Below are 16799 nucleotides of genomic sequence, written 5' to 3' on the forward strand. Positions count from 1 at the left end.
TAATGAGATTCGTATATTATTATACATTATGCTCATAATTATTTTTAGGGTTAAATGTGTTTTTGGTCCCTCAAGTTTCAGTGAATTTTGGAATTAGTCCCTCTTCAAAACTTTATACCAATTTAGTCCTTCATCTTTTAGAAATGCGTGGATTTAGTCCTTCTTACCAAATCTTATTAAGTTTATTTGACATTTTAAATACATTTTATGATAATATTTGTGTTAACATTGAAGCAAAAATGTGTCAAACGGGGTAAATAATTCAAATACTATCATGAAATGCGCTTGAAACGTCAGATAAACTTAACAAAATTTGGTTAAAAGGACTAAATTCATGCATTTCTAAAGATGAAGGATTAAATTGGTCAAATTTTTTTATGAGGGACTAATTTCAAATTTTGCTGAAACTTGAGGGACCAAAAACATATTTAATCCTTATTTTTATTATGGTATATACATAAGGGTGCTAATGTAGTTAGGTAGAATTGGCGTAATTGGAAGGGTGCTAATGTCTAATGATTCTAGTTGATTACAAATATAAAGAAGTCGTTAGGAATTATGACGACTTTAACTTTTTCAAAATTTATAAAGTAATCGTTTTTATACATAACGACTTTACTATAGAAGTAGTTAAGACTCGGCACGATTCATCTCTTTTTGTAAATTTTTAGTTAACTAGCTCATTTTTGCAAAAAATAGGTTAAGTTAATCCAAAACCGTAAAAAATTATCACAAACATGATTTAGAAGTTATGGGCTTTTTTGTATTTGGGGTCTATTTGAAGTCAAATTTGTATAAATGGGTTCCTTTATTTTATTTTATTTTTTGCAAAAAAGGGTTAAGTCGTTAGGGTGGGGGACGACATTGTAGGTGAAGTTGTCCTCCACCTAAACGGTTTTTTTTAAAAGTCAATGTTGTCCTTATTGTAGTATTCAAAATGTTAAGGAGTAGCTAACTCCCTTATTCATGTGGGTTGGGTTTAATGTATTCTTAACTCTTTATGAATTTATTCAATATAATTCTTTTACATCACTCTTGCGTTCTATTCTTGTTTTAACCGCATATTCTAGATTGATTGCATATGTGGGAGTACTTGTTGATTGAAAGATAGTTTGGGAAACCTGATTAGGATAGAACAACTAATATATTTCACATGATAGACATAGATGTTGAACATTTAATCATTCATAATTTAAGAATCTTAATCATTAATGTGAACTTATAATAAAAATGGTTAAACATAGTGTTTTTATTATTTAAGTTTAGACTTGTTGGTAATACATTACGACTTATTATAAAATGTGTAAATGCTAGAGAAAGAATTAGAAGTATATTGTTTAGTGTTTTTGCTTTGAATTGGATCATTTAACCTAATCTTAGTGAATCATTTATCATATATTGTTGCACACCATATGTTTCATAAAAATATAAAAATAGTTTTTTTTTTAAAAATTTGTTATCTAAATGAGTTATGAATCGCAAGAGTTGTCAAGTGTTGCACCAATCTCTTGGGAATCAATACTTGGACTTTCCACTTTATTACTTGTGTGATTTGGTACACTTGCCAATCTCGTTACAAGTTTTTGGCATCGCTGTTCGGGAATTGTGTTCAAACACAAGGAAATTTAGGCATTTGTATCTCTTTTAGACTTTGTTATGTGTTTTATTTTATTTTATTGTGTTCTCTTTTATGCATTTGGTCTATAGATGTTTATGATTTCCATTGATTTATTTTGTGCTTAATGCTTGTCTCGGGGTACGCCTTAGAGCATGATCTAGTTGTTGGAAGGTCCTAGACATGGGACTTCAGTACCCTAACTAATCAAATCAAACCAAATATTGCAATTCACTAGAAATGAGATTATGTGTTTGGCCCACATTGTTATGGTTCTTAATGCAAGTTTTGATGCATGCTTAGTCCAAGAGATTTGGTAAGTTATGTGAGACTTAGATAGGAATTACAAAAGATACATGTGTGTCTAATCTTAAAGAACAAGGAAAGTAATATTCATCACAAATGAGAGTATTGAGTAATTTTGCAACAAGAGACATTTCAGTGAGATTACTTTGGAAATATGTTTAATAATTCTGCATATTATAATTATTGTTTGGTTTGTGTTCTTATGTTTTTGCAATTAAGAGACATCAAAGTGAGGTTACTTCATATTTTTTAGTGTCTAGTAGTTGGCGGTAGGGTTGGTCGTTGTGCGAGCCAGGTTGGTGATGCAAAGGGCTCGTTGGGCGAGTGGCGGGGTAGTTGGGTGAGGGAAAAATTGCGAGACGAAGTGGTCGCTGGGCGACTGGTGATTGTTGAATGATGATTGGGGTGGTCACTAGGCGACTGGTGTTTTCTGTGTTGATACTTGTTTGGTCGTTTTGATTGTCATGTTGCCTATTTGGCATGTTTTACTTGTTTTGACTATGATTGTAGTTATATGGTGATGATACATGTATGGTATGATGAGTTAAGTTATTTTATAATGAATTCACCTATTGAGTTGTGGTATGTTGATCATATGATGATATATACATGTACGTATGTATGTATGTATGTATGTATGTATGTATGTATGCATGTATGTATGTATGTGTCTGATGGTGGTGTATGTATTCTTTTGTAATTATAAAGTCAAGTTGGTTCTTTTACCCATAGGGCTTCGGTTTGTGCGCATGTAGAGTTGTTGCTTGTAAGTTTTATGGAAAGCAAGGGAAAAGCCCTTCCCAAAAGGTGTTGGTGCTCAGGAAAGGTAAACGATTTGTTATGAAAGTATGACATTCCCAATGGTAATTACTTGGTGGTAATAGGACTGAAGTATTTTTCATGTTGTGGTTTTGGAACATGTGATGGGTTTGTTTGGCTTGGAAGGTATGGGTGAGTATGTGTTTGGATAAATATTGTATGTGATGTTTTATCTAGTTAGTTCAACCTCACTTTTTTTGTCTTTGTGTTTGTGTGATGATCGTATAACTTGTGTTATACAAGAACAGATGTTGATATAGATGTTATTGGTGATGCATAGGTTCGAGGAGACGTGCTGGGGAAACTTTGGGAGTTTTGGAAAAGATTTCGGAATTTCTTTTAGCATGAATTTTTCTTGAAATTTGTTAAGTTAAAGACACATATGGAGCTTATGATTGTTTTGGATATTTTGCAAGGTTTATATTTAAATGAACTTTGGCAGGTTTGTTTTTTTTTTTCTGAAATAAAGTTTTTAAAAGTTCCAATTTAATTAAAATGATATTAGAGATGTGTTATGGTATTATTTATGGATTTACAAATAACATGTGGCATCCTGAAATAGGTGTTACAACAGCTGCAACTAGCTCAAACCTGCATCTGTTCATGCACCATTACAAAGCACACAAGCAAAAACAATACCAAAATAGCACTAGAATAGTGGTAAAGATAGTCGCAAAGCTAAGACTATATCTAAAAAAATATCACAAAAAAAAGGAAAAGAAAAAGAAGAGTGGAACAATGGGTGGGGGAATTCATGGTTGTGGCCACATCAGCCACAACATTCTCATTCATTCTCTCAATCTAACAAAAGAACCATAACCTTCCATTCCACTTAAAAGAAAAGGAAAACGAAAGTTGCAAAGAATATGTAGGTTTAAGAGTGAAAAATTGAGGTAACCTAATTTAGGAAAGACGCAAATTGAAGAAGGAATCGGGTGTGGTACTTGAATGCCAAGGGAATCGAAGTTCATGATGTAGATCTTGGCAGAGACATCACCCAAAACACAGAGTTCCTTCATAAAAAAAATCTAAAGCAAAAATTTGGCATCCTTCACAACAATTCAATCTCTAAGCATAGCGATGCAGTGGTGCAATAATGTGACGGTATAGCACTATAGTAATGTGATGGTATGGCGGTGCAACAATGTAGTGGTGAAGAGGTGCAATAATGTGTTATGGTGAAGCGGTGCAATAATGTGTTGTGGTGAAACAGTGTGGCGATGTAGTGCGACGATGCGGTACTACATTGCAAGTGAGGCAATGTGGTGGCACTTAGAGAGTGTTGATGTGGAGGCATAGGGTTTGGAATAAAGAAGGAAAAGAAGGAGGAAAAGAATAAATTAAAAGAGGGAAAAAGTAAAATGAAATTTATTAAAATTATTTGCTTATGAAGAATATTCAAAAATTATTTATTTGTTGAGGTTTGAAAAAAAACCCATAGTATTTTTGTGCAACTTAACAGATGTTAAAAAACCTTCGTTAGTTAAATTCATTATCAGCGTTATATTAACTTCTAGTAAAAAAACCTCTGCTAAGTATGATTTTTTTTCATAGTAGCAACATTCACTTTTATATCACATTCATTTGAAAAACTACTTCCTATAACTTGTCATTCATGTTGAACTACATAAGAGAAACTTTTAGCAATTGAAGGAATGAGGTCCATTAAGATACGTGAGACTTTATATTATTCATTTAAAACTTGTAGGAACTACATTGCATGATCTTCACTCTTTCTTTTAGCAATTAGAGATATCATACCAAAGAAAGAAAGGGAAAAAGATGGGAATCTCACCTCATGATGAGATGAAATGACGAAAACAAGAACAAAGAAAGAAAGGGAAAAAGAAGAAACAGAAAAGAGGACAAAAGAAAGAATTATAGATACTTCAAAATAACTTGGCTCTATGTCATATACAAAAGTGAAGCAAGGACTGAATTGAAAATTCTTCCTCATTCTGTTAGTGAGGTGGGATAGCTGGCATCAAATAATAAAACAGTAAAGAGAGAGAGAGAGAGAGAGAAAGAGAGAGAGAGAGTAACAAACTTAAGTGGAATTATGGGGTGAGGCTCAAATAGATATATAGGTCATGGGGAATAGTGAGAGGGGAGAAATGGGTAGTCTATGTTTTCTTTCTTCCATATTCTTCTTTCTTTGATATTTTATAAATTTCTACTTAGGTAGCACTTCTTTCACTGTTAAGTTTCTTTTCACAAAAATAATATCACAAAGACTATCTTTTTTCAACATCATTGCAGTTCATTTGTTATTCTTTGCCTTGGCTATTAACATCATAATAATTAGTGCTTTCATCGAGCTCTTCCATGGATGAAAATACTCGCTTGAAGGAATTAACTTCTAATGTTCAAAACTTAGCATCTGATGTTAAATGGCTACACAACATGATGGAATCACGCCATACTGAATACTCAAACAGTTTTGATAGTATGGAAGTTACAATCACTACCCTAAATGTCGTGGGTGATCATCAAGACTCTCCTAGGTTAACAAATGCGAACTTCATTGCATCCCCATTCTAGGTTTGTAACATAAAGCTTGATTTTCGATGATTTAATGGGTCTAATGTCCTAGAATGGATTTTTAAGGCTGAAAAGTTTTTTACATATTAAAATACCCCTGATGCACAATACCACATTACTGTTGTTGTGCACATGGATTTGGATAGAGGTGTCAAAATAGGTAACCTAGCCCGGCTTGACCCTCCACGAGTTAATCACTTAGTAAGCCAACCAACCCGGCTCATTTATTAGCGAGCCAAAAAAATTTGAACTCGGCCCGGCCCACCACGGGTTGGTGGGTTAAATGGGTTGGCTCACAGGCTCACTTAATTAAAAAAAATACAATTTTTTTATTTTTTTTCAATCAAAAATAAATTCTAATTCTAATTAAAATCTAAATAAACTTCAATACACTCCAAATACAAACCAAAATCACAAAAATACAAATTATCTATGTGTTGGCTAAAAAAACAACATAATTTGACCCAAATTCAAAGCCCAACTTAACAAAAAACACTTATGTGACCCTTTATTTACGGGTTGGTGAGCCAACCGGCTCACCACGGGTTCAGCCCAGGTGAGCTGGGTCAAAAATCAATCCGTATTGAAATTTGTAAAAAAATTTCAACCCTACTCGGCACGAACCCGTGGTGGGCTAGGTTGGCTCGCGGGTTCCAACCCATTTTAACAACCCTAGATTTGGATATGATACCTTGGTTTCAAATGCTTTATAAGAATAATTCGTTTCAATCATAGGTCGGATTTACCAGAGCTTTAGAACTCAATTTTGGGCCTTCACCATATGAATGTCCACGTTCTACTCTTTTTAAGCTTAACCAGCAGGAATCGGTGCAAGACTATTATCGTGAGTTTACTGCTTTAGCAAATTGTGTGTATGGGGTAAGTCTAGGGATGGCAATGGGTCGGGTCGGACACGGATAGTATGATACCCGTACCCGACCCGCTACAAAAAAATCCGCCCGTTACCCGTCCGTTTACCCGCCGGGTATCCGCTTAAAAAATATCCGCGGATATTTTTAAAACCCGCGGGTACCCGTGGATACCCGATACCCGCAAATATTTAAAATAATATGTATTTTATAAATTTTTTAATATAAAATTATAAAAATAAAATATAAATTAAATTAAATTATAACTATAATTATAATTATAATTAAATTTGACATAATAAAATATACTGTTACTTCTAATTTTAATTAAGTTTAACTTAATAAATATAAATTAAATTTTAATTTTAATTTTTTGCGGGTTACGGGTACCCGCGGGTACGGATAGTATGATACCCGTACCCGACCCGTTTATAAGCGGGTATTAAAATACCCGCTACCCGCTACCTGCGGGTAATAAATACCCGCGGGTAGTAACTATCCATCGCGGATTTTATCCGCGGATATCCGCGGGCATGGGTGTTTTTGCCATCCCTAGGTAAGTCCAGATGCTCTATTAGACTGTTTTCTTAGTAGCCTTAATCCTGAAATACGTAGAGATGTTATTGCTCAAGATCCTACCTCCATGATTCGTGCAATGTCATTAGCCAAATTGTATGAAGAAAAGTATACCCCTAAATAACAAACTCACCTATCGTTTTTATATTCCAAGCCTTCCACAACCACAATGAGCCAAACACATAAAACCACTAGCCTTCCACCATTGTTACCTACTCCTACTAATATACAACCCAACCAACCAAGATAAAAAAAATTCTAGCATCCGAAATATGTCCACTATTGAAATGCAATTAAGACGTGAGAAGAGCTTATGTTCACTCCATTACATCGTTGTCCTAACCAGACATATTTATTATTACATATGGAGGAAGAAGAAACGAAAGTTGAGGAACCAGAGCCGCCGGATGACAAGAAGGGCACTCATAGTTTAGAATTAAAATTTAGATCATCACTTGTATTTCAATGCTCTAACGGGAAGCGTAGGCGTGGGAACTATGAAATTTTAAGGCACTATCAATGGTGTGGCAGTCCAAATTCTATTGGATAGCAGAAGTTCAGATAATTTTCTACAACCTAGCCTTGCACATTATTTGCAATTACTTGTGGAACCAACTTATGGTTTACAAGTCATTGTGGATGAAGGTCATGATTTGACAATGGAGGAATTGATTAGAAACGTGGAAGTTCACATTCAAAACTATGCTTTGTAGTTATCGATGTTTAGTCTTCCAGTTGCAGGCACAAACTTGGTGCTTGAAGTAGCTTGGTTAGCTACACTTGGTCCTCATATCTTGGATTATAATGCACTAACATTCAAATTTTATGTCCATGGCAAGTTTATTACTTTAAATGGGGAAAATCTAAATTACCGACTCCAACTCAAACTCATCATATTAGTTGAATCAATGCCACTCGCGTTGTTTCAAAACCTTTTATCATGCCTCTCCAATTGCCTTATTTTGCTCATGATTATGCCTCAAAAAGCCCAGAGGCAGGGGATCCATATTTCGCAACTTATAAGGATGTGATGGCTATTCCTCAACGCTTACCTCTTAGAAGTGACAAGGATATCTTGGATACTAGGTGCTACTTTGGAATGTTCCCAACGCTCACCACATATCTCATAATTTTCTCCTTATGATGGAACATGACATTGGTTCAGTGCTTCCAGTAGTGTAGATTTTGTAGAGTCGAATTATTATAGATGGAGGGCAACAAGTGCAAGAAGTATTAGTGAAATGGGAAAGCTTAGATGATCTCCATGCTACATGGGTAGATTGAATACTAAGTCAATTGATTTACGTTGTTGATACCAACCTTGAGGACAAGATGGATTTCGGCAATGGTTGAATTAAAAATTCTTCCTCAGTTTGTTATTGAGGTGGGACCGCTAACACTGAATAATAAAACTATAGAGAGAGAGAGAGAGAGTGTGTGTGTGTGTGTGTGTGTGTGTGTGTGTGTGTGTGTGTGATAGAGAGAGAGTAACAAATTCAAGTGGAATTATGGGGTTAGGCCTAAATAGATATATAGGTCATGGAGAATAATGAGAGGGGGAAATGGGTAGTCTATGTTTTCTCTCTTTGTATTCTTCTTTCTTTAATATTTACTAAATTTCTACTTAGGTAGCACTTCTTCTGTTAAGTTTATTTTCACAAAAGTAATATCATAGAGACTATCGTTTTTCACATATCACTATAGTTCATTTGTTCTTCTTTGTCTTGGTTATTAACAACATAACACTTTGGTCATGTTGAAGACAATGTAGTTGTGGTGACACACAAATTTTGCAAGGAAAGAAACAAGAAGTAGAAAACCATGAGAAGAAAACTAAAAATTTTATTTTTGTAACTTGGTAAAACTTTTGTACAAAAGAACAAGAGATATACATGTATAGAGAATAGAAAAGAAGAAGAAAAAATGGTCTAAACACTAAGTGAAAGGAATTAGTGTTGAACGACTGGGTTCATGACTGGGAGCTATTATTTTGAGAGATGTAGACATCTCTAGTTATTAAAAAAAATTTACTCCAACAGCTCTCCTAATTTTGTATCCATTTTTATTCTATATTATGTATTTAAGTTTATGGATCATTTCCTAATAAAATGTTATTATAGAGAAAAGAGATTTCATAGATTGAATGAATAATTATCTGATGTGTGAAAATAGAGTAGGCCCAAATGTAAAGGGGCACCAAAAGGGAAAATGAACTCCCTTCAAGATGGGAGAAAATATTATCAACTCCCATTTTGGAAAGAATAAATAAAACGGAATGTCTTGGCAGGGAGTTGGTGAAGACATTTGCAATTTGATGATGCCTTCTGATATGGAAGAGTTTGATGATGCCCTTATCCACTTGTTCTCGGACAAAATGAAGATCTATTTCAAAATGTTTGGTCCGCTCATGGTGAGTAGGTTTTTTTGTCAAAATATACTACGGAAAAGGATGTAAATATATGAAAGTTAATGAGCGAATTTCTAAGCCAAGAGATTTCAGTAGTCATAGATGCAATGGGGTCTATACTCAGCTTCTACAGAAGATTTGCTAATTATAGGTTGTTTCTTGGATTTCCAGGAAACCAAAGAATTCCCGAAGAAGATGTAGAAACCAGTGGTTGAACGTCGCGTATCAGGACACAAACCCCAATCAACACCCACGTATGCATGTAAAGAATGGTCAAAATTAGATTTAAATAATAGAACTTGACCAATCGTATGTTTTAAGTATCTAAGAAGAAAATGTGCAACACTTAAATGTTCAAAACACTATTTAGACAAACAATTGGCTTAGTTTATGGACAATAAAACATATGTCAGGTCTAGATATAGTGAGATAAAGAAGTCTGCCAATAAGGCGCCTATAAATATCGGCATCGGGTAAAGGATCTCCAAAGCTAATATGTAGTTTGTTATTAGGCATCATGGTAATAGAAGAAGGCTTACAACCCATCATGCCACAATAAGAAAGAATAGATAAAATGTAGTGTCTTTGAGACTGGAATATACCATGCTTGGACTGAGACAGTTCTAATCCTAAATCTTTCAATTTAAAATGGTTATACAGTAAAGTAGTAGCATATTTAATGACAGTGGGATTAGGGTCAGCAAGCAAAATGTTATCAACATACACTAATATGGCTAAAAAATCAAAACTAGTGCCTTTAGTGAAGAGAGAATAATCATACCTTGATTTAGTGAAACCATTTGAGGTTAAAGTGGAACAAAAAGTATGACACTAACTACGAGAGGCCTATTTAAGACCATATATGGACTTATTCAACCTACAAGCTAAAGTTTGGTTAGTGGTAGAGGGGCAATTATGAGTATAGCCTTAAGGAATATTCATAAAAATTTCTTCATTAAGTTTGCCATTTAAAAAAGAATTGTTTATGTCATGTTGAGCAAGATTCCAATTTTTAGAGACAACAATAGAAAGAAGAAGTCTAAGAGTGGTAATTTTAGCCATAGGGAAAAAAGTTTCTTGAAAATCAATACCAAATTGTTGGGAAAAACCTCTGGCCACTAATCTAGCTTTGTGTTTAGAAACAATGCCATCATAGTTTAATTTCAATTTAAACAACCATTTACAACTAATAGGCTTTTTACCAAGGGAACAATGGACCAAGTTTGACTTAAATCCATAGCTTGTAACTCAGAATCTATAGCAATTTTCTAATGAGAATGTTTAACAGCTTGACTATAAGTTTGCGGTTCAAAATTAGATGATATTTGACAAATAAAATGCATATAAGATATAGAAAAGACGATAATAGTCAAGGTAATGGTGGATAGGATAAACGCTATGAGAATCAAAGCATATATTATAGCAATGATAATCTGAGAGATGAGTAGGGGGACGAATGTTATGAAAAGACCTGCGCGGAGGAGGAGGGGCATTGTCAACAGATTGAGATGGAGGTTATGTTGTAGGTTCAGTTAGAGGTGAATTTAAAACAACTGGTGGAGGAGAGGTAGGCAATGTAATGGATGGAGCAGCAGGTGTGAAAGCGTCAGTAGAGGAAAAAGTATCATGTAAATCAGAATCATCTTCAACAAAATCATTAGTATAAGATAAGGTAGGCAGAATAGGTTTAAACATGTTTTTTAAGAATAGTTTTCAGGAGGATGATCTTTAAATGGGAAAATATGTTCATAAAACTGGACAACTCGAGACACAAATATTTGGTGAGTATGTAAATCAAGCAATTTATAGCCCTTATAATTAGAAGGGTAACCTAGAAAAAGGGCAGCAGTGGCTCTAGGACTAAATTTGTGTCTGCATGAAGATAGAGTGGAAGCATAACACAAAGAACCAAAGACCTTATAAGAGGTGTAATCATGGTTTTTATGAAACAAAATTTCATACGGAGATTGATTTCCTAAAACAAGAGTAGGAGTACAATTCATAGTAAAGAGAACAGTGTGTATACAGTCACCCCAAAAAGTAATAGGCACATTTGATTGAAATACGAAGGATCGGGAAATATTAAGAATATGCAAATGTTTGCGTTCAATGATGTTGTTTTGTTGAGGTTTCTCAACACAAAAATGTTCATGTAAAACACCTTTTATAGAAAAAAAATCTTTGATAGATAGCTTTGGAGCATTGTCCAAATGAAAAGCTTTAATAGTGGTGTTAAACTGAGTTTGAACATATGCAAAATCTTAGGAATAAGATGCAAATAATCATTTTTATTTTTAAGAAGGTATACCCGAGTAAAGCGACTTTTGTCATCAACAATAATGAGGAAATAACAACAATCATTATAAGTAGCATGCTTAAAAGGGCCTGAAATGTTAGCATGGACGATAATGGCGAAACTTCAACAAAAAATTTAGGGGGGCAAATTATATTTGTTATATATAAATTATTTTTTCTGGTTAAAAAAAGTTTTCATTTTCTCACATCATTTTCTCTATTCAAAACAAGCACTCATAACGATAGAATTCAAAAAATATGACAATAATATATATATATATATATATATATATATATATATATATATATATATATATATATATATATAAAAGTAGCATAAAGTTTATCATCAACAATAATATATTAAAAAAAATAGCAAAAGTTACCTTTCCGGGATCACGTTCTAAAGCATTTCAAAATTCATTATATATAACTTTAGGAACCTTAGAGAGTTGTTTTTCATTTTCTTCAATTTTTGGATTCTCATAAAGTTTCTCAAGTTTATATGACATAGATGTACTTTTTTCATCTTCATCACAAGCCTTCCACTTAAAATAAAATCAATTATTTTACTCTTTGCCATAATTTTTCTAATATAAATGTGTCACCTCTCACCTATTTAGAAAAATATTAAATTATGAATATCATAAACTAAATCTTAAAACCAAGACTCAATATTCTAAGAAAAATAATAAATTCTAGATTATTACATTCCCTTACCTTAGAGATTCTTAATCTTGTTTAAAAGTCTAGAATAGCTCTATCTACACAAATAAGAGTTTGATGAACAATTAAAGCATGATTTTATGATCTCTAACTGATAGAGATATGCCTAGAGTGTAAAAAAGGCACATATTACTTCGGAAAAAAAGAGTAAAAAATGAATTTATTCAAAAGAAAAAATTATTCAATCCAAAATGTTCCTTTAACTCCTCAATTTTTTCGTGATGCAATTTGATTTTGAAAATAATAAGAAATTGATTATGAAAATTGAAATGGAAATAAAAGAAGAGAAAGAGATAGAGACACGAAAAAAAGAAAAACCAAATAAAGAAGTAAAAGAAATTATAATAAAAAAGAAAAAAATATTTTTAAATTTAAAAAAGTTTTTTTAAACTAAATTAATATAAATAAAATAATAATATATAAAATATTTTTTAAAATATATAAAAAAATAGAAAAAAAAAAGTGTTGGGTGAACCATGGCTTCCCTATGTCAACACTAAGTCCCGCCAATGATGGACGAGGTCAAAATAGTTAGGACTGAATTTATTATGACTAGAAAATATTTATTTTATTTTGAAAGATGACAATATCACAATGAAAAGAGGGATCAATATTAGCTAAATGAGTTTTCTTAGAAACAATTTTATACACAGAAGCAAGGATGTGACCTAAACATTTGTTCCAAACATCATATGAAACAAAATTACAAGAGGAAATAATGTTTGTAGGGGAAACAAAATCCAAAACCAAAATCCCATGAAGGAGTTTATCTTTGCCAATCTTCCTCTAGGTGTGAAGGTCCTATAAAACAAAGAGATTAGGCTCCATAACAAAACGAAATAAGTTGGAAGAGATGAGAGTAGTTAAATACAGAAGATTTAAGTGAAAAGTAGGAATATAAAGAACATTGTGAAGAAATATGTTTTTGCTTAGTCTTATACTACCAATACCTTCAATCTTAACTCGCATAGAATTAGGAAGTAACACATACAATTCAGAAACACTAGTGAACATGTTATAGAGATTTGAAAATCAACAAATATGGGATGTTGCACCAGAATCCAAAATCCAGCGGGAAGAATATTTAAAAGAAGAAAAAGGAGATTACTTAGCACATTTGTAGCAACATCAACAATAGTAGTAGTATTAGGCATAAGTTTGGTAGAAAGAAGTTTAATTAATTGCTGGCATTGAGCCGGTGTAAGATCAGTGGAAGAAACATGTGAAGTATCAATTTGATTGACAATACTAGGATAACGATTCTTGAAATAGTTGGTTGGTAACCAATAAGCTTATAGAACTTTTCTGTAGTGTATCCAAGTATATCACAGTGGCTACACTTAGGACGTTGTTTCTTAACAATTTTATCATATGAATTAGGCAAAGGGCATTTTTTTATTATCATGAACACAGAAAGCAAGGTATTCAAAATTCGAAGTGTTTTGATCAACAATTTCATGTTGTGCCTCGTCTTGTAAAATGAGTGAGAAAACATTATTGATAGAGGGCAAGGGATCAGAGAGGAGGATTTGACTCCAGATTTGGGAGAAAGTGTCATTGAGACACATGAGGAACGTCATCACATACTCTGAGTCAGTGTAAGCTTGAAGAGATTGAAGGCCACCTCAAGAACATTGGAATTGGGGGCGATATTCTGACAATTCTTCCCAAATCGATTTAAGGTTCGTGTAATAGGCATTGACAAGATCAAGACCTTGCTATAAAGAAACAAGTTGGTGACAAAGCTAGTAAATTCGAGGGTCGTTCTTCTGAGAGAAGTGAATCTTCAAATCTTCCCAAAATTCACGAGCAATGGTTGCAAACAAAATATTACCGACAATTTCCTTTGAAATCGAATTGTAGAGCCACGAAATAACAACACTATTTGCTCTAGACCAAGCAGTAAAGAGTGATTCGTCGTCAGAGGAGAAATGCTGCCATCAACGAGGGGAAGCTTGTTCTTGACCGATAAGGCAAGAACCATGGCGCGACTCCATTTTATGTAGTTCTTGTGGTCAAGAGGCTGAGAAGTAAAAAACAAGTCAGGACCATCCGAGTTATGTAAAAAAAATGGGTGATCAGGATCTTGAAGAACATCTTTGGCGGGTGGAGGTGGTGGGTTTGTAACGGTGGTCATGAAAGAACAAGAACCAACAAGAAAGCAAGAACAAGAAGCAGAAAGGGAACAAAACGATGAACGAAATAACGGAAGAGGGAAAAGAAGAACCATAACGTGGCTCCGATACCATATTACAAAGAAAAGGAGATTTCATAGATTGAATGAATAATTGTCTGATACGTGAAAACAGAACAGACCTAAATGTAAAGGGGCATCAAAAGGGAAAACGAATAAAACCATAAAACAAAATCATAAAACAAAAAAGAGGCCAAAACAACTAGGATGTCAACGGGACGGGTAGGATACGGATAGTAACTTCCTGTATCTTACCCACTGGATAAATATTTGTCTCGTATTCGTACCTATATCCGTCGGGTATCCGTTATGCGGATACCCGTCTATTTTTTTCATATTCGTGGGTATCCACTGATAACCGCGGATATTTACAAAATTATTTAAAAAATAAATATTTAATAATAAATTCAAATAAAATAAAATAAAATACATTACTGTCATAAATTTAAAATAAAGTTCAAACAAACTCAAGTTTATATAAGTCCAAATAATTATAAAAATAAATATAAAATGACGTTCAACACAATGGAAATTCTTTAATTAGTGTTTTGATTAACAAGCTCACTTTCTCCGATTGATTTATGAAAAATAATCAAATAATAAACATCAACTACCACATGCCAAGTATTCTTATTTTGATTTCATCATTTGACAACAAGCATACCATAAACGTCACTGTCTATATAGGGTTTGATGTATATGTCCAATTTCAAAGAAGGGAAAGAGAAGAATGTCAAAAGGTGTACTTGGAAGAAGATAACATACCAATACTTGGAGCTCGAAGAATGAAGACAGAAGACAAGATGTGCAGCTTAGAAAAAATTAGGTCAGAATATTTTTTACTAATATATATATAAGGGTATTTTTGTGAATTAAAGTTTAGCGGGTACGGATATCCACGAGTACGGATACTATGATACCCGTACTCATCCCGTTAACATGTGGTATTAAAAATATTTGTATTCGCGGATAGCAGGTATCCATTTTTAATATTTATTTCCTACCCATTATGGATTTTATCCGCGGATGCTCGCGGATACAAATATTTTCCACATCCATATCCAAAACCCATTATAAATGTATCGCTCGGTACTAGTCTTACCCTGGTTCTTTCTCTAATATTTTGTTTGGAGATATTATATCTTTCTTCCTTATGTCTTTCACAATATTAAAACAACATTTTTTTATGTTTTCTTTTTCTGGGTAAGCATATATTTATTTTAATATTCTTCTTTTTGTTTTTTTATTTTTTTTTTCTTTGAGGAATATGTTTCTTTAAAAACATGAATTGTTATTCACTTGACTTTCTTCTTAGAAATCAGTGGTATACCACTTTCTCATATATAATTTGTCCACAAATCGGTTCTATTGAGATCTTTAAAAAATAGACTAAAGAAATTTACCACTGCACGAAAATAGAGGTATTTTTATTCCTATCCTTAAATCAAGACATGTTAGCATTCTCTTTCGGAAAAGATATTGATATTCCAGCACATAATCCAACTTTTCTATTGGCTCCTTTTCCTTTAAAACAAGAGAATCAACCTCATCAATTCAAACATTTTCCAAATCAAGTTGAATAGAACTTAAAATCTTTTTTTATTGGCAACCAGATCCTGAACATTTCCAAAAACTTATTCTAAACTCTTAGAGCTTGTTTTAAATTTTGTAACTTTTATTTTTTGTAAAACATAGGACAACCAAAAACAATTTCAGACCAAACTTGTTTAATTAGATCTTTACACCCATGATGTTGCTGCCACATTTTAAAACATCTGAAACAAAAAGGCTTTCAAGGAAAATTGACATAAGAAAGAAAAAACAAAAGGGGTTATGATTTGAACAATTTGTAGGGAGAACAGAGTATCTAGAATTGCCCCACTGATCAATACAAGAAAAAAAATTAACTAAAACACGATCCAGTTTCGTAATAATCCTACTATGCCCCAATCTACCAGTACTCCATGTAACAAATGGATCTCTAATAGGCAGAGTAAATAAATCATTGGAATTAATCCAGCTATGAAAATCAGAACAAGCAACTTGGTTAGGCACAATTCCTTTTTTAACTTCATCAGAGCCTAAACGGAAATGATATTATAACTTTATTTTTTCATTCATTTTTTACACCATCTACGTCTCATTCATAAATTTCATTTTTTATTTTTTTAAGTATAATTACTGATTTGATACCCAATCTTTTGGTTAAGTTCAAATTGGTCTCCATATTTTTTATTTGTTCAATTTAGTACCCAATTATCTAAAAAGATTTAATTTGGTTTCCTCCATTAAGTTGGAGTTAACATCGTGTCTGTACACGACACGTATCAAGCCATAAAATTTTTAATTTAAAAAAAAAAATTTCTTTAAAAAAATTTTTTTTTCAAAAAAATTTTAAAACTACTACGTGTCAGTTTACCATCGTGTCACATGGCAGCTTACCTTCATGAC

The sequence above is a fragment of the Vigna unguiculata genome, chromosome 11 (assembly GCF_004118075.2).
Source record: "Vigna unguiculata cultivar IT97K-499-35 chromosome 11, ASM411807v1, whole genome shotgun sequence".
Taxonomy (NCBI): domain Eukaryota; kingdom Viridiplantae; phylum Streptophyta; class Magnoliopsida; order Fabales; family Fabaceae; genus Vigna; species Vigna unguiculata.